The sequence below is a fragment of the Marmota flaviventris genome, chromosome 3, assembly GCF_047511675.1.
Source record: "Marmota flaviventris isolate mMarFla1 chromosome 3, mMarFla1.hap1, whole genome shotgun sequence".
In the NCBI taxonomy this organism is placed as follows: domain Eukaryota; kingdom Metazoa; phylum Chordata; class Mammalia; order Rodentia; family Sciuridae; genus Marmota; species Marmota flaviventris.
This window is the reverse complement of record NC_092500.1, coordinates 79,023,908-79,042,222: the sequence shown is the minus strand read 5'-3', so window position 1 is coordinate 79,042,222 and position 18,315 is coordinate 79,023,908. Positions and strand designations below refer to the sequence as shown.

The window sequence follows — 18,315 nt, the reverse complement described above, 5'->3', positions numbered from 1 at the left end:
GCCTTCCAGGTGTGCTCTGGTAGGGGGGCCCAGGGCGCCCTGCTGGTATGTTAGGATTCACTTGTTAATTTGGAAGATATTTACTTCCTAGATCCTGTGGAGCACAGATGACTCCGGGTAATCTTATTCTCCGCCCCCAAGTTAGGGAGGGGGAGAGGGAGAAGAGGAAAAAGAAAATATGTCCCTTTTAAAAATAAGCCTTATAACTATATTCAAAAGCTGAAGTAGACCACTGTTAAATTGCTGAAGCTGGCCTCTGGATCCTCCTGCCTTAGCCTCCTGTGTGGCTGGGATAACAGGCATGCACCATCAACGCTGGGGCCTCTGCGGGCCTAAGATTCATTGCCTTTAGAGAAGGCAGCCTCTCTTAAAGTCCCTCTCACAAAACTTCTGACCAACCAACTATAAATCAGGTTTCCCAACACCCCCTTCTTTGGTTCAATTAACTTGCCAAAGTGGCTCACAGAATTTAGGGAAACGTGTTTCCTGGTTTGTTATAAAGAACATTGCAAAGGATAGAGATGAAAAAGCACATATGGTGTGAGTAGAGACTTAGTCTCCCCCACCCTCTGTGGATGCGCCACCCTCCAGGAACTCCCAGGTGTTCAGCTATCAGGAAGCTCCCTGAACTGCATCCTGGGGGGGGTTATGCAAATTTTCTTATGTAGGCACCAATTGGTTAAATCATTGGTCACATACCCCAAAAAAGTCCAGGTTTGCTGCCACCTGAGAAAGCCAGAGAAACAGTGATCAGAACGAAACAAATTTATTGGTAATAAGCTGTCAGGTAGAGGATCAAGGATTGCCACCCAAATTCCATTTTGCCAGGGGTCACAGGTGCAAAAGTTTATTTGAGGTTTCTGTGGGAGTCTAACTTTAGCCATAGCCTGGTGAGTATAGGAATGGTCTTTCATGTGGGTAGCAATCAGTTCTCTTGACATGGTTTTCTTTCTTTCTTTTTTTTTTTTTTTACAAGAGAGAGTGAGAGAGAGAATTTTTTAATATTTATTTTTTAGTTTTCGGCGGACACAACATCTTTGTTTGTATGTGGTGCTGAGGATCGAACCGGGCCGCACGCATGCCAGGCAAGCACACTACCTCTTGAGCCACATCCCCAGCCCTTGACATGGTTTTCAATGTTGTCCAGGTTACTAGGCATTCCAATTGTTCTTGGTTCCTATAAATCTAAAGATTACTGATTAGGAGGTCATATGCCAGGTATTGTTCCTTGATGTTTTCCTTCATTCTTCTTTTCAGGCAAGGCTGACTTCATTGGTTAATTATTTGGGGAGTGAGGCAAAACAGAAACTGTGAAAAACAGATTAGCTAGTGCCAGGAGTGAGTTAACCTACTTATGTGCTTTAGCCACTGGGAATCAACTTAACCTCCAGCCCCTGTCCCCCTGTAAAGTTCCCAACCTCTAACCTTGCCCAGGTCTTTCCAGAGACCTGTCTCATTTGGAGGCTTCCGAGGGGCTGAGGGCCCCCAATCACCGTTAGCATAAAAAGACACTTAACACTGTGAATTTTTCCCAATATCACAGATCAGGAAGAAGTCTCTCTGACTTTGAATCCTGGTGTATTCTTTCAGAGTGTATGGTGTATTCCCACTGACACCTGGAGTCACAGACCTTTATGGGGGATGACTTCTTTCCAGTTCATGAATCAAACAGAAAGATTAAAAAAAAAAAAAAAAGTTTACATTTTTTTTCCTTGAAATAATACCAAACTAAAAAGCCTCCGCACCACCAAGAAAATAATAGATGAAATGAAAAGGAGATCTGGGGAATGGTAGGAAATATTTGCAAACCATATATCTCAAAATATAAAAGGGTTACTATCCCAAATACATCAGAAATTCTTACACCTCTGTTGGGGCTCAGAGACCAACACCTCCAAATTATGGTGTTTGTAGCATGCTGAGTTATTTGATCCAAAGAAGATTAAAAACCCTTAAAAGCTTTATTGCTTTCTCTGGAATTTCTCTCATCTGCATTAAGACCAGATAAGCTACAGGGAATACAATTGCCTCCCATCATCAAAAGAGAAAGGAAGAAAGTGACCTCACCTGAACAGATTTCGCCATGATAAGATAAGCTCTGTCCTTTTCATATGCTTGGATTCCAAGACACTGTCTCCAGAACCATTCCCTTTCCCTAAAAATCATTTACAGGACCTCAAAATTGTCTATATCCTTCATTTCCCTTTCCCCTATAGAAAAAGGGATATGTAAATTTCTGGATATGGTTAAGTTAGTGGGTGATCACACTCCTGTGATATCTCCCCATGCTGTGGTTTTCTCCAGGTCAGTACATTTGTATGCTCTTTCTCTTATGTAATCTTGGTCAGTTTATCCCGGTGAATTTTCAGGAGGTGTAGGGAAATTTTTCCTTTCCTCCTGAGGTCAAGAGGAAGAGATAAGGCTAGGCAGATAGGGTAATGGGTCTCTTGGTGATTTCCTGAGCAACAGACCACAAACAGCAACTGCAGGCTTTTGCTGAGAAACTTGCAAAAAGATTATTTTAAAAATCAGGACATATGTGATCTGGAGTCCACAGTCTCTTCAAAGAAGGAAAAAAACACTTGATCAGTATTTTTGTTGGGCTAAATGCCTCATGGACACTGAGTGCTTTACCCAGGATTGGGCTGAGGGCTGACTTCCTTAAACCTGTAGATCCATATCAACCAACAGACAATAGCAATTCATGGACACCCCTCTCTGTTCCCAATCATGGAGCTTTGCTTCACTTTGCTCTGATAAATCCTTATACTTTGTTCTCACTCTCTGTTGTCCATGAATCTCATTGTTAGAATTCACAAAACAAAGAACCCACTGGACTCCATGCTCCATATTACACTCCTGTACCTCAATAGCAAAAAAAAAAAAAAAAAAAAAAACAAATAATGCAACTAAAAAGTTGGCAAAGGACCTGAATCAACATTTTCCCAAAGAAGGCATATAAATGGTACTGAACCTTACTAATTATGAAAATGCAAATCAAAATGAGAGCCAGCCCAGCAGCACATGCCTATAATCCCAGCTGCTCGGGAGGCTGAGACAGGAGTATTTGAGTTTAAAGCCAGCCTCAGCAATGGTGAGGCACTAAGCAACTCAGTGATACCATGTCTCTAAACAAAATGCAAAATAGGGCCGGGGATGTGGCTTGGTAGTTGAGTGCCCCTGAGTTTAATCCCCAGTATTAATAAAAAAAAAAAAAAAAAACTTTAGTGAGATATAATCTTGACACCTGTTAGTAAATGGGTATCACCCAAAGACAAGAGATGTGCTGGAAAGGATATACAGAAAACGGAATATTTTTGGTGGGAATATAGATTTGTGCAGCAAAACAATATGGAAGTTCCTCAAAGAATTAAAATTTAAAACTACCATATGAGTTGGTGGTAGATGTCTGTGATCCCAGCCGTTTGGTACACTGAGGCCAGAGATTTGTAAGTTTGAAGTCAACCTCAACAACTTTTGAATTTGTCTCCAAATAAAAAATAAAAAGGACCCTGAATGCAGTTCCCTGGTAGGGCACTTTCCTAGCATGCACAAACCTTGGGGTTCAGTTCCCAGTACTGCAAACGACAACAGAAACTACCCTAGGATCCAGCAATGCCACTATTGGTTGTATATGTAAAAGAAATGTAACCTACTAGCAAAAAAAAAAAAGGAAAAGGAAAAGAAAGAAGGAAAGAAAAGAAATGTAACCAGTAGCTTGAAAAGACACCTGCAACCCCATGTTTATTGCAGCACTATTCACAACAGCCAAGATACAGAAGCAACTTCCAGTATTTCAAGTGTCTGTCAGCCCATGAATGCATAAAGAAAATACTACACACACACACACACACACACACACACACACACACACACAGGAGAGAGAGAGAGAATAGAATATTATTTAGCCATAAAAGAATTTGCAACAAGAATGGACCTAGAGGACAGTATGTAAGTGAAATCAGCCAGGCTGATTAGTGTATGTAGCCTAGGACTTCACTTACATGTAAAAACCTGGCATTTTACCCACTTTATTTCCCATTGTTCCTTAATGGAGCAAACTGAAAAGAGGGATAATAAGATTCTAATTCCACAAGCTCTTATCCTGAAAAGTCTCTCAGGAAAGTTTCTTTTCCTTTGACTATAACCATTATTACATTTTTTCCCCTTCTTGTGAAGAAGTTCTCTCTCTCTCTCTCTCTCTCTCTCTCTCTCTCTCTCTCCCCCTCCCTCCCTCCCTCCCTCCCTCTTTCTCTCTTTTTTGGTACCAGGGATTGAATGCATGGGGGCTTAACCATAGAGCCACATCCCCAGCCCTTTCTTTATTTTGAGACAGGGTCTCACTAAATTGCTTAGGGCCTGGCCCTAGAACTTGTGATCCTCCTGCCTCAGCTTTTTGATAAGCAGGGATTATAGGCTTGTGCCACCACATCTGGGTTAGGGTTGTATATTCTTATCCCCTACAAGGTAACTTCACAAAAGATAAAGAAACTGGTTGGGCATGGTGGCGCATGCTTGTAATCCCAGCGGTTTGGGAGCCTGAGGCAGTATTCTGGCTGTTTACCGGTGATGAGTCCTTTCTTCCCCAATGCTGAAGTATAACACCAGAGAAGCACCTGAGGCAAGTGTAGAGTGGAAAGTAGAAGTTTTATTAAAGGACAGCAGAAAAGACTTCTCCCCGAGGAAGAAAGGGACCCAAAAGGTGGAATCCCTGGAAGGGGGAGGTCTTCCCTCTTTTATAGCTAAAATCTTCTTTCAGCTTTCCCACACTCCTGTTTTTAGTTTTCCTTTATCTTGCAGTGATAGAATGCAGGTGGGAAGGCCAAAAGGTGGGAGACAGGTGCACTGGAGGAGTAATCTGGGCAGGAAGGGCCTGGGGAGGTTTTGGATTAGCACCTCTCTGTTTGCTGGGAGCTGCTTCATTAACATTTCCTTAGGATGGGTTTAGGGCCTTGGGGACATTAACATTTCAATTTCCCCAAGTGCTGCTCTACTTTCCTGGACTACATTCTTAAAAATGGCCTCCATTTTCTTTATCTTACTCGATATTAGACCCGATTTACCTAATTACACTAACTACCTATCTGTAAATCTGGTTTCAGCAGGAGGATCTAGAGTTCAAAGCCAGCCTCAGCAACTGAGAGGCACTAAGCAACTCAGTAAGACCCTATCTCTAAATAAGTTATAAAAAAGGGCTGGGGATGTGGTTCAGTGGTTAAGTGCCCCTGGGTTCAATTCAAAACCAAGAAAAAAAAGAGAGCCAGAGAAACTGAACCTAAGATTCAGTACTTCTAAGAGGTATTATAAACTAGTTGCAAACAAACAAAAATTCTTTAATATTACTATGAGTTTTTAGAACATAATATTTTAGTAGGGACTATTCATGAACAAACTGTAACAGGGGTTACAGTTTTGTATGCATTGACTATATCTATCGCTTGTGGCTTTGAAACTTACATGTTTTTTCCTTTTCCCCAACCTTCCCCTCCCTGATCCTCTCCTCTCTGATCTTCTCCTTCCTGATCTCTCCTCCCTAATCTCTTTTTCTCTGAAGCACCTCTATAAAAACCCCCTATTCCTGCTAATGGTAAGAATCACAGGCTTTGGGACAGGAATCCCATGTTTTTCTCCTTTGCTAAAAGGGAAAAGAAGGTTTATTTGCAAAAGCAATAAACCTTCTTTTCCCTTTTTCTCAAAACGGTCATCTTATTATTGGATTGGCATCAAGGACAAGGACTGAGTTTTTGGCAACAAAACCAAGAAATAATTTGGAGCTGTGATAAAAATTATGGAAGTGTTTGGCAGCACAGACTGTAATAAGGAAGCAGAGACAGGAGGATTGTAAGTTCAAGGCCAGCCTGGGTAACTTAGTGAAACTCTGTCTCACAATAAAATAAAAGAGAACTTGTCTGGTATGTGTGAGGCCCTGGGTTCAATCACCAGCTCTGAAAAGATAAAAAGAAGTGTCTCCATCTCTCCACTTCAAAAAACCGCTGGGAATTGAAAATAAATGTCAGGGGCTGGGGATGTGGCTCAAGCAGTAGCGCGCTGGCCTGGCATGCGTGAGGCCTGGGTTCGATTCTCAGCACCACATACAAAGATGTGTGTCCGCCGAAAACTAAATAATAAATATTTAAAAATCCTCTCTCTCTCTCTTTAAAAAATAAAATAAAAGAAATGGCAGGCAGAGGACCAGGCCTTGAAAGGTCTTGCTACAGAAGACAGGAACAGTCCACAGGTATATATACTTTCAATATATATTTATATTGAAAAACCAGCCTCTATCTCAGAGCAAAGCCTGTCCAAGAAAGGGACATGACCTTTGTCCTTGGAAAATCCCACAGAGCACTCCTAGGCACATTCCCACCCTGCTAAGTGGTTTATCTACAAATAACAGGGGAGATCTGCTGCGCCAGGTGTCCCTGACTCAGTCAGGCTAGGTGGGGACCCATAGCAACCCCCTAGCAGCCACCAATCAGCATGAGACAGGGAAATACCTGGGATGCCAGATGACCCTCCCAGTAGTTTATGGTGGTTGATAACATTGGGAAACCATGTAGTTCAGCGCGTACACCCCTCTTGGCTTAAACCAATCAGTTCAAACAAATACCCCTTTTGCACTGACCAATCACCCCTACCCAACTTGTTCCCACCAGTGAATGTGCTAATCATGTTTTAGAGTTGTTATTTGATTTTCCCGTGGTGTGTGATGATTTGCTAAGGGATGCTATGATGTATGTGAAGTCCCTGCCCTCTCCAAAAAATGTATAAAAATGCTGCAAACCCTGGGCTCAGGGCCTCTCAGGGTCACCAGTTGCTGTGTGTGCATGCGGAGGACCGAGCTAGCTCGCAATAAACACCTCTTTGCTGCTTGCATCGATCTTGGGTCTCTGGTGGTCTTTGGGGGTCCCGAATTCAAGCATAACAATATACTGCTAAATAAATAAGCAAAATGTAGTCTATCCACACAATAGAAAATTAGCAGCAAGAAATAGAAATGCGATATTGATACAGCTAGAGGAATCTTGTAAACATTATGGGAAATGAAAGGAGTAGTAGCAAAGCACTGATTACATTTATATAAAATCTCCAGAATTGGCAACCCTTATAGGTAGAAATTAAATTAGTGGTTTCCTAGAGCTTGGTGTCTGGTGGAGGTTGGATTGAGGGGTTGACAGCTAATGAGTACATGATTTCTTTTGGTGGTGATGAAGATGTTCTAAAATTTACTGTAATATGTGACATTATGAAATGTATGACATTATGAATATACTAAAACCACTGAGTTATGTACTTTAAGTTGGTGAATTCAATAATATGTGAGTTATATCTTTTTTTTAATTTTATTTTTTTAGTTGTAGTTGGACACAATACCTTTATTTTATTCATTTATTTTTATGTGGTGCTGAGGATCGAACCCAGGATTTTGCACATGCAAGGTGAGCGCTCTACTGCTGAGCCACAACCCCAGCCCAATGTGAGTTATATCTTAATAAAGCCATTTTTAAAAGGTCATACAGGAGCCAGGTATGGTGGTGCACACCTATAATTCCAGTGACTAGAGAGGCTGAGACAGGAGGATCAAAAGTTCAAGTCCAGGGCTTGGGATGTAGCTCAAGCAGTAGCGTGCTCACCTGGCATGCCTGTGGCCCAGGTTCGATCCTCAGCACCACATACAAACAAAGATGTTGTGTCCACCGAAAACTAAAAAATAAATATTAAAAAAAAATAATAAAAAAAATTAAAAAGGCTGGGGTGTGACTCAGTGATAGAGTTCTTGCCTAATATGCACAAGGCCCTGTGTTTGATCTCCAGTAGCTGGAAGGAAAAAAAAAAAAAAATATATATATATATATATATATATATATATATATATATATATATATATATATTAGACAATTATTAGTAAGAATGAAAAAGACACTGTTCCTAGACATCTGAAGAGACCCATCTGGCACATACATCATAGCATCTTAGCAAATCATCACACACCACGGGAAAATCAAATAACAACTCTAAAACATGATTAGCATATTCACTGGTGGGAACAAGTTGGGTAGGGATGATTGGTTACTACAAAAGGGGTATTCATTTGAACTGATTGGTTTAAGCCAAGAGGGGTGTACGCGCTGAACTACATGGTTTCCCAATATGTTATCAACCACCATAAACTACTGGGAGGGTCATCTGGCATCCCAGGTATTTCCCTGTCTCATGCTGATTGGTGGCTGCTAGGGGGTTGCTATGGGTCCCCACCTAGCCTGACTGAGTCAGGGACACCTGGCGCAGCAGATCTCCCCTGTTATTTGTAGATAAACCACTTAGCAGGGTGGGAATGTGCCTAGGAGTGCTGTGTGGGTCTTTCAAGGACAAAGGTCATGTCCCTTCCTTGGACAGGCTTTGCTCTGAGGTAGAGGCTGGTTTTTCAGTTTGAGGCTGTTGGATATGAAAAACAAAACAAAAAACCCCAAATAGTGCAGCCTGGGAAAAGGGATTTAAAAAGAAAGTCATACATTGATAACATTGATCCTTTTCCAGTGACAAGACAAGCCCTGGGGAGAAAGTATCCATCCAAAATCTAGACTGTCAGTCTCTGGGAAGAAGCTAAAGTAATGACGCTTCTCAAAATAAGTCCTTTCACAGTGACAGTACGACGAGACCTCAGAGGGAAAAAGATAATTACTGACCACTGACGCTGGACCCTCCAACTGGCCCACTGACCTGGCCCACTGACCGCTGAACCTGGAACCTCCATTAGACCAGCTCTGGCAATAATTAGGTTACCTCCCAGTATAACCTATATAAGCTCATACTCCTCTTTTGGCCAGTGGCTCATTTTCTACCAGGAAAGTGGGTCCACCAGAGGCGTCACCCTGTTCCTGCACATACTGTTCCTGCATGAAGTTTGAGTCCAGCCCAGTCCTCTTGTGCTAACAGAGGCCAACCTCAGCAATTTAGTAAGATCCCATCTCAAAGTAAAACTGAAAAACAAACAAACAAACAAACAAACAAAAAACAGTGGGGGGATGTAGCTTGGCGGTAGAGTGCTCCCCTACCATGCACTATGCACCTGAGTTTAATTCCCAGTACCATAGACAGAAAGAAGAGGAGAGAACAATAGATTGAGTACCTTGTAGAGAAGACAAAATCTCCCTGGATCTAAAATGACTGCTTTGTATGAATGCTGAGCTCAAGGTCTTACCTTTGACCTGATAAGAAGCTTGACCCTCCCTCCATGATCTCAACAAAGAAATGCAATCAACTGAATGATCATGGTTCAGGGAAATCCTAAGTCATGGGAAACTCTGTCGTGCTCTGGCTGGGCATGGTGGTGCACACTTGTGGTCCCAGCTACTTGGGACACTGAGGAAGAAAGATCACTTCAGCTCAGGAGTTTCAGGGCCACCCGGGCAACATACAGAGACCCCAAACTTCGCTCAGGCCTCTGAGAAGCTCCCTACTGGTTACTGGGACATCTCTCGTAGCATCTTACCCCAGGCCTCTGTGCCTCAGAAGCTGGAAATTTCCTACTCTTGGTCACAGTGTGCATGAGCACTGGCAATAAATAGCAACAGGAAGAATATGAACAACAGGTGCTGGTGGCCTGTCAATTAACAGGAGAGTGTTACTGCCATACAAGGGTATGATGGCATGGCTCCCTAGGTTAGGAGGATATGAGAGGCCAAGAACTGGGAGGAGCATGAACATGTAAGTATCTTTTATTTTTTATTTTAGTTTTGGAACAGGATATTGAACCCAGGGTCTTTACCACTGAGCTACATCCCTGGTTCGTTTTATTTTTTATTTGGAGACTGGGTCTCTCTATATTATTGAAGGTCTCCCTAAGTTGTTGTAGCTGGCCTTGAACTTGCCCCTGCCTCAGTATCCTAAGTCTCTGGGGTTACAGGTATGCCCTACTAGGCCCAGCAATGTATATTCTTTAATATGACAATTCTTCCAGTATAGGCTAGAGGTCCTGGGGATACCCAATTTTTGTTACCAAGGAAAAATCTAAATGAACCCTCTAGCTTCACTTGCTCAGTTGACTTAAAAGTTAATCATTTTGGAGGTCACAATACACAATACATTCTTATTCTCCCATTAGCTTTGCTGTAGAAAATAGTTACCAAAAGCTCTGTGCTTGTCCTCATTCCAATGAGGACATGATTTTGAGGAAATGGAAAAAGAAGTTTAATTTTTTCGCTAGTAAAGGAGACACAGGGTGAAAGACCCCAGCCCAATAACTTTAGGCCCAGTAATAAATCACCAGGGCTTGCTTCCGCACCTGCACAGACGTCAGATGTATTTTTCAGAAAATCAGTTAAGTGTAACCGATTAAAAGGGAAAAACAGGATGGTTGGGAAAGAGCAGAAGAATAGATTCCAGGGCATGCCTGACTAAACAGGGGCTAATAAGCAGGAATAGAAAAAAAACAGAGTGTTCATATGTAACTGTCATATGGTGTAATTCCAGGAACATAAAATGAAAAATAACTTTACCCTTTAGGTAACCTGTATGTTGGGTTCAAAATAACCAATAAGAAACCTGTTGCTTACCGCGCGCGCGAAACCTGCTCCTTGACCCTATAAAAAATTCTGTACCCCAAAGCCCGGTGTGCCAGTTCACCGAAGCTCCGGCTGAGGTTTCGCTGGGCACCCGCAGGCGCCTGTGTATCAATAAATCACCTCTTGCGTTTGCAGCCAGTGCCTCGTGCGTCTTTCTTGGACAGGGAATCGGTGGGTCTTTCATTTGGCGAGCCAGCCAGGAGAACTCCTGTAACCCCGTCCGGATCCCTGCCCGAGGAACACCCGATAACCACTGGGAGGTAAGCTGGCCAGTTCGTGTCATTTTGTGTCTCTCTCTGTCTGGTTGTTATCTTGTTATCTGTTCATGCGCAGCGTCTGTACGATTACGCGTAATTGCTCTGTATTCTGGGCAGCTTGAGAAGGAGTTGACGAACTCGGACTTCTCCCCTGCCACCCTGGGAGACGTCCCAGGGGCTCAGGGAGGCCCATCTTGGGGGGCCTCCAATGTTCTGTAGAGTACATTGTACTCGTGGGTGACGGAGGTGACGGTATCCCTCCTCTCCCTAATCCGTCAGGTACGTTCGGTTTGTGCTCGAGCCGCGCAGCGTTCTCTGTGTCCAGTCTGATATTTGTGTCTGTCTTCTTGCCTTTGCACTTTCTCACTCCATCTAAGACTAACATGGGAAAATCTATAACAACTTTAACATCTCGCTTTGACTTTTCTCAAAGCCCTGTCCTCATTATTAAATTAGTGTTAATTGGCTTTAGAGATGGGAACCAAATTTTCAGTCACAAATTTTGACACTCTCAAGGGGACTTTTAAGGAATCCCCAATCTGCTTTCTTGGGGAAGCCTAGCACTCGAAACAACTGCAAGCAGAGGATGGACTTTTTGGGAGCTGGCTACTAAAAAGTTAGGAAAAAAAAAAAAATGCCTAATGCCTAAGGTCAAACCAAACTGGAGGAACTGATCCTATGGGTGAAAGATGGGATTAAGGGACTCCCAGCAGCTGCCAGAGCCATTTAGCTCTGGGGAGTTCCCTGGGTCCTTGTCTACATCTTAAGGATTACGCCACCTCTGTTTACTTAAAAAGAAGGGACACTGAATGCAGTAAAGCCAGTCACACTGAGACCCTTGATTTTACACCTATAGTTGCCCCTACATGAAAACATCTGGTCCACTCAATGGGAAAGTCTATGGTGCCACTGATGGGAGTCATAATTAAATGAAAGTTCAAAACCTGGAGAGATATTTTCTTATCTGGTTGTCTGATTGTTTCTTAGGGATAATCTAGGTTAAATGTGTGTCTAAAAAATAATAATAATAATAATTTTTTATTGTAACAATCTGGTATCTGAATGGGTTTCTAAAGCATTGCACTATCTTGCAGTTAAAAGTTGGGTTTAAGCAATTGTTTAGTTTGATTTCAGATGGTTCATGCCAAAAAAAAAAAAAAACTTAAATACTTGGGATAAAAAAATAAATTTAAAGAGTTTCAATTTTGAACTGGGTAGCCTGAAAAGAAATTAAAATGTTGGTCTGGCTCATAAAAATGACATTAGATAAAATACCAATAGTCTTAGAAATTTTCAAAGCTTAATTTCAGATATATATGGTAGTGTGTGGGCAAATTTAATGTAACTCAATGCTACTTTAGAAACTTCAGAACAAGCAAAGTGGCTTAGAGGTACTAAAGAAATTTCTTCTGATGGTAGAGATCCTATTTCCAGTTCTATGTAAACAAGTTTTCTAGTGTAAAAAGATATAAAATTTTAAATTTTGAAAATTGCTTCTTAAATTTGTATCATAATTTTCAACATCTAAACCTGGAAATATAACTTAAGGTTAAAATGTCTTAGGCCTAAAGTGTCTGCTCAAAATAGCAGTTTTTTTCCCTGCTCCTTCCAGACCTTGGTCAGGGCTTAAACTGATATGCAAACAGAAGCAGCTTGGAGCTCAGGCCCAAGGAAAAAAAAAAAAAGGGGGGGGGGGATAAAAGTGTCTTTTTACCTGAACTCAAACTAGACCAAACCAAGAAGTAAATTGTATGGTATTTACTAACTACTGGCCAGTCATCTTTTTTAGGATTCTTGTTTTTTTTCTTAGATTCTGTATTTTTTTTGAGCTCGTGATTCTGATCCTGCAGACCTAGGTTAATGTTTTTCTGATCAGTAAAGTTTTTTTAAAAAAAAAAAAAACAAAAAACATTGCAATGGAGATTTCATCTGCGAAAAGCTACGAGGCCTTTATTATTGTTATGTGTGCACACTCTTGTTATGTGTTGTATGTCGGTATGTCTGTATGTGTGTATGTCCATATATCCTGCAGTGATATAACAATTGACAGATGAGGAGCGCTCATAAAAAAAAAAAAATTAAAAATAGATCCAAATATCTTTAATTCACGTGATTCAAACGGTTCAATTTAGATTGGGTAAACAGATAAAAGTAAAAATGTCCTCAAAATTAAGCTTATAAGTTTCTCTAGGTGTTCAAAAAGGCCCTAATAAAATGTTAACTCTGCTTAAATTTAAAAGTTTACAAGTATTGTTTCAAAATGTGAACAAAAGGAGGTTTATGTAATTATGGTGTTATTAATGTGTTCATATCTTCCAGGTATACAAGTCTGTAAGGTAGAAGCTTCAAAAGAACATTATATCAAGCTGGTGTTCTAAAGTTGTATGGTAATTTTAGGCTTCAAAAAAACATGTTAGAGATTCAATTATATCATTTGTGTTCTAAACTGAACTTGTTATCAATAAGATATGTACGGTTCCATGTTACTTTCTACTCTGAGGGTCTGAGAGCCTAATCTGTGTAAAGGTTTTATTGCAAAACACAAAAGTACATTACAACTTTTCTATAAGAGGTTAAAAGCTTTCAGCCTTTAATTCATGTTTTAGGTGTGATATTATGTTGTGTTAGCTAATGTTCATGTAAACTTGAACAACAATTTATGTAAACTTTGTAAAATGATCAGCTTCAGAACTATAGTACTTGAGATTTATAAAGAGCCCTGCCTTACTTGAAATAAGGCTCTGTCCCATCTCACTACATGTGAAAGTGGCTATGAAAAAAAGTAAGCCAGATTTCAGTACAGTTAAAGTTGTGTCCAAAAATAGGTTTGTGCCAAGATTACTAGGATCTCAAATAGGAAATTATGATGTATAACCCTGCTAGAATTCAAGGTAGCTATTATATAAGCTAAATATGTTTTTACCCTAGTTAATTTTGTTTTGTAGTTTGCTTATAGATGGTTTAAAGATTGCCTGTTAATGTTTTAAAGAGGTATTGCTTTAAGAACACAACCTGGGTCAACATAAGATAAGGAGTTATCACCTACAGGATAGAGAGATAGACATTAAAGCCCAGTGCTCTTAATATAAGGCTGTTAACTTATTTGCTGGATGTTTAAGATCAAGTTTTTAAAATTAGTTAAATTAAAAGGGCCAAGAAAACCAATATTCGGCTCTTGCCCTCTGAGTCAGTCTGAATCAGGGAATAGGGGACTTCTCCAAAGGGCTCAGCAACTCTAGGCCACATAACCTCCTGAGCAGGGAGATTAATGAGACCAGTGGAGGACAGAAAGCCAATCGGTGCATTTGCTGTAAAGAGGAGGGTCATTAGAAAAGGGAGACATCCCTGATGCTTCTGAGGGAAGCCATATGGTCAAGCAAGGCCTGGACCCATCCTAGCGCAAATGGCACTAGCAGAACTGAAAAGCTGCTATGAAGTTCCCGAGGACTCCCAGGATAACTCAGCTGACTGTAAACAATAGATAGAAACAAAAGTCAGTTTGACTTGCTTCATCTTAAACACTTAGCAAAGACAGTCAAAGCCAAAGCACAGCTGTTCCTGGACATCTTAAATGATAATAATAGTTAAATGTAACTTCCATAAATAAGTAGACTGGAGGCTACAAAAGAGATTCTTAGACAGAAATGCCTGATAACTGTCAAAGGGACTGCTAGAGTAGTTTTAGTCTAAGGCCTTTATTTCTAGCCAACGCAGGTAGGCTTGATGTTTGCTAATATGGTTATCCAGCCCTAAGTAGCAGAATTAAAGATTTCTCTATTAGACACAGAGGTTATACTAGTAAAAGGATTTTGCAGGATCAGATGGCATTAAATTATTAAACTATATCTTAAAGAAAAAGACATCTGTAACCCTACATGTTAGTTGTTGTGTTGACATCCCTGACATTTCTGACAATGTGACAAATATCCTTAAAGATTTACCTGCTCAGATGGAAGCCATGTTCTCAGCAACTTTTTCATGGAAACAATATCCTAGCTCCTAGTTCCTGGTACTGCCTGATGGAAAACATTGTTAATCTTTGTCTTGGCCATTATACTCATTGGCATATTTCTGTGCTGTGGCATTTATTACTGCATCAATATGGTTCCAGTACTAATAAGTTCTTGTTTCTCTTATAGACCACCCATCACTCAAATGGCCCTCCAGCCTATTACTTCTCAATTAGACTTTCATCATGGACCACTCGATAGACCCGATATTTTTAAGGGGGACTCCAAACTGCTTGCCCCACGCCGTCCCTTTTCAGCCTGAAGAAGCCAGAAAGATTCTCTTCGTCCCCCTTCCTCACAGCAGTAAGGAGTTCCCAAATTAAAAAAAAAAAAAATGAAGCCAGATTTAAAGTTAGGAAGTCAGTGTAGTTAGATAAATCGGGGGTCTAATATCAAGTGACCAAGTCTATCACTGCCTTAGAAAAATCTGTCTCTTCCCTCGCAGAAGTCGTACTACAAAATAGGAGGGGATTAGATCTGTTATTCCTTAGGGAAGGTGGTCTCTATATGATTTTAAAGAAACAATGTTGTTTTTACGCTGACCATACAGGGGTAGTCCAGGAAACTATGAAAAAAGTCACTGAAAGGTTGGCAAAAAGGCAAAAAGAATTTGAAGCACAACAAGGATGGTTTAAACAAATCCCCATGGTTAACTACTTTGCTATCCACCATAGCGGGACCTTTAGTTATTCTGCTAATAATCCTAACGTTTGGACCCTGCATACTCAATAGATTGGTGCAATTCATGAGAGAGAGACTTTCTATAATCCAAACTATGGTTCTAACTCAACAGTACCAGTTGCTTAAACAACAAACAGAGTCACACACAAGCTTAATCCAAGAACCTGAGCAAGCAGAACAATGGATATAAGATTCTATCCATGATAAAGAAAAAGGGGGGAATGAAAGACCCCAGCCCAATAACTTTAGGCCCAGTAATAAATCACCAGGGCTTGCTTCCGCACCTGCACAGACGTCAGATGTATTTTTCAGAAAATCAGTTAAGTGTAACCGATTAAAAGGGAAAAACAGGATGGTTGGGAAAGAGCAGAAGAATAGATTCCAGGGCATGCCTGACTAAACAGGGGCTAATAAGCAGGAATAGAAAAAAAACAGAGTGTTCATATGTAACTGTCATATGGTGTAATTCCAGGAACATAAAATGAAAAATAACTTTACCCTTTAGGTAACCTGTATGTTGGGTTCAAAATAACCAATAAGAAACCTGTTGCTTACCGCGCGCGCGAAACCTGCTCCTTGACCCTATAAAAAATTCTGTACCCCAAAGCCCGGTGTGCCAGTTCACCGAAGCTCCGGCTGAGGTTTCGCTGGGCACCCGCAGGCGCCTGTGTATCAATAAATCACCTCTTGCGTTTGCAGCCAGTGCCTCGTGCGTCTTTCTTGGACAGGGAATCGGTGGGTCTTTCAAGGGGACTCCTGTCCTAGAGGCTGTGATTCTCCCATCAGAGAGGAGAGGGGGCTTTTAGAGAGGTGATTTAAGACCAGGTGCGGTGGCTCATACCTGTAATCCCAGCAGCTCAGGAGACTAAGGCAGAAGGATCACAAGTTCAAAGCCAGTCTCAGCAATGGCAAGGCGCTAAGCAATGAAGTGAGACCCTGTTTCTAAATAAAAAAATACAAAATAGGGCTGGGGATGTGGTTCAGTTGTCGAGTGCCCCTGCTGAGTTCAATCCCCAGTACCCAAAAAACCAAAAAGAGGTGATTTAAACTAGGTACAGTGGCACCCGCCTATAATCTCAGTGCCTTGGGAGACTGAGGCAGGAGGATCATGAGTTCGTTCAAAGCCAGCTTCAGCAAAAAAAAAAAAAAGGGGGGGGGGGTGCTAAGGAACTTCGTAAGACCCTGTCTCTAAATAAAATACAAGATAGGTCTGGGGATATGGCTCAGTGGTTGAGTGCCCCTGAGTTCAATCCCCAATAACCCCCACCCACCCCTGCCAAAAAAAAAAAAAAAAGGTGAACCAAAGTCTACATTACACTGTTATGGTCTGAATTTATGGTCTGAATTTAATCAATAGATTATAGGTTGTGAAATATTAATAAGTAGGACAATACAATTATGTTATAAGTATTATAGAATAAATAATGTTATGTGATAGTCAAGCCAAAGTGACTCCATTTTGTTTAGTAACTCCACTTTGTAAAACAGTCATGCCAAATAGAAAGGTCATGACTGGGGCAAGTTGTTTTTCCTTTTGTTGTAGAAACCCTCAAGAACACAGAACTATCTAAGGGGGTTCTGTTTCTGTAATTGGGGTGATTACTGTGCTAATTGTGATTGGCTAAGCTTCCCGCCACCTGACTGCAATCTCCAGCTTCTGTAACTTGGCTTGCTTGCATTGGCTAAACCCCCAAATGTCCCTTTTGTGGTTTTCAAGCTTAAAAGGAAAGCTCTTACTATGGTTCGGGGCTGATCCAGGACAGACTTTATGTTCCTGGTCAGTCACAGCCGGTGTGCTTCAATAAAGGCTTGATTTGATTATACATGAGTGGTCTGGAAGTCAATTTATGGGACTTTGCTTTAACTATAACAGGACAGCTGCCCTAGTTATAAGCCAGAAGAAGTAAACATAAGTAATAGTAGGACAGCATAATCATGTAATTGTAAGGCATGAGATTCAAGTTGTTAGAAACAAGATATAGAACAAGGTGATAAGTATAAGCTGATAAGTTAATTTCATTATAGATAAGTATAGGTTAATGGAACAATAGATATAAGTACAAGGCATAGCCATAGACAAGTATAAGTAAGTATAGCCATAGTGACTCCATTTTTATTTTATTTTTTAAATGTCCTCATCTTTTTTTAATTGATTTTAAAGAAATTAATGACAGCAGAATGCATTCCAATTCTTATTACACATATACAGCACATTTTTTCATATCTCTGGTTGTATGTTGACACCAATTTGTGTCTTCATACATGTACTTTGGATAATGATGTCATCACATTCCACCATCCTTGCTGACCTCCTGCCCCATCTAGAGTTCCTCTATTCCTCCCATGCTCCCCCTCCCTACCCCACTGTGACTCCATTTTTATGACTCCCATGTAAACTTGTTATATAAGCTGTTTTTAAGATGTTGAAAAATAAATTGTTTTTCTGTGCTTCATATGCCCACAAAAGTACTTGAACCCAGGATGTAGACCCACACATGTGCTCGAACCCAGGATGTGGTTGTCTGTTTCTATTCTGCTAACTCCTTTCTCAGCCCTTCTATCCTGGGTGCTTGCAACTTGCAGATTCCATAGGATGTGGTTTTCTTCCTTAAATACTCTGGCCACAGACAGTTTGGGGCTGTTCTCCCAGAGGGTCACTTGGACCCTGTGGGGAACAGTCTCTGGCCACATAATAAAGACTCTCTAATTTGTTTCAAATTCAGACTTAGAGTGTTTTCTGAGCGGTGGCCCCATAATACCATGTGAGCCCTGACTATGCAGATGGGGTGGGGGGAGTTTTAA

At 41.0% G+C, this 18,315-nt stretch overlaps 1 long non-coding RNA gene across 2 annotated transcripts; it reads left to right on the top strand.

Moving 5' to 3' along the window:
* The first annotated feature begins 10,228 nt into the window (after nucleotides 1-10,228).
* Nucleotides 10,229-16,211, top strand: LOC139705207 (uncharacterized). Of its 2 annotated transcripts, XR_011707100.1 has the most exons (3): nucleotides 10,229-10,825; nucleotides 13,142-13,209; nucleotides 14,962-16,211. It is a non-coding gene; the product is annotated as an uncharacterized lncRNA (long non-coding RNA). The 2 variants fall into 2 exon arrangements; XR_011707099.1 differs by lacking the exon at nucleotides 13,142-13,209.
* The last annotated feature ends 2,104 nt before the right edge of the window (nucleotides 16,212-18,315 follow it).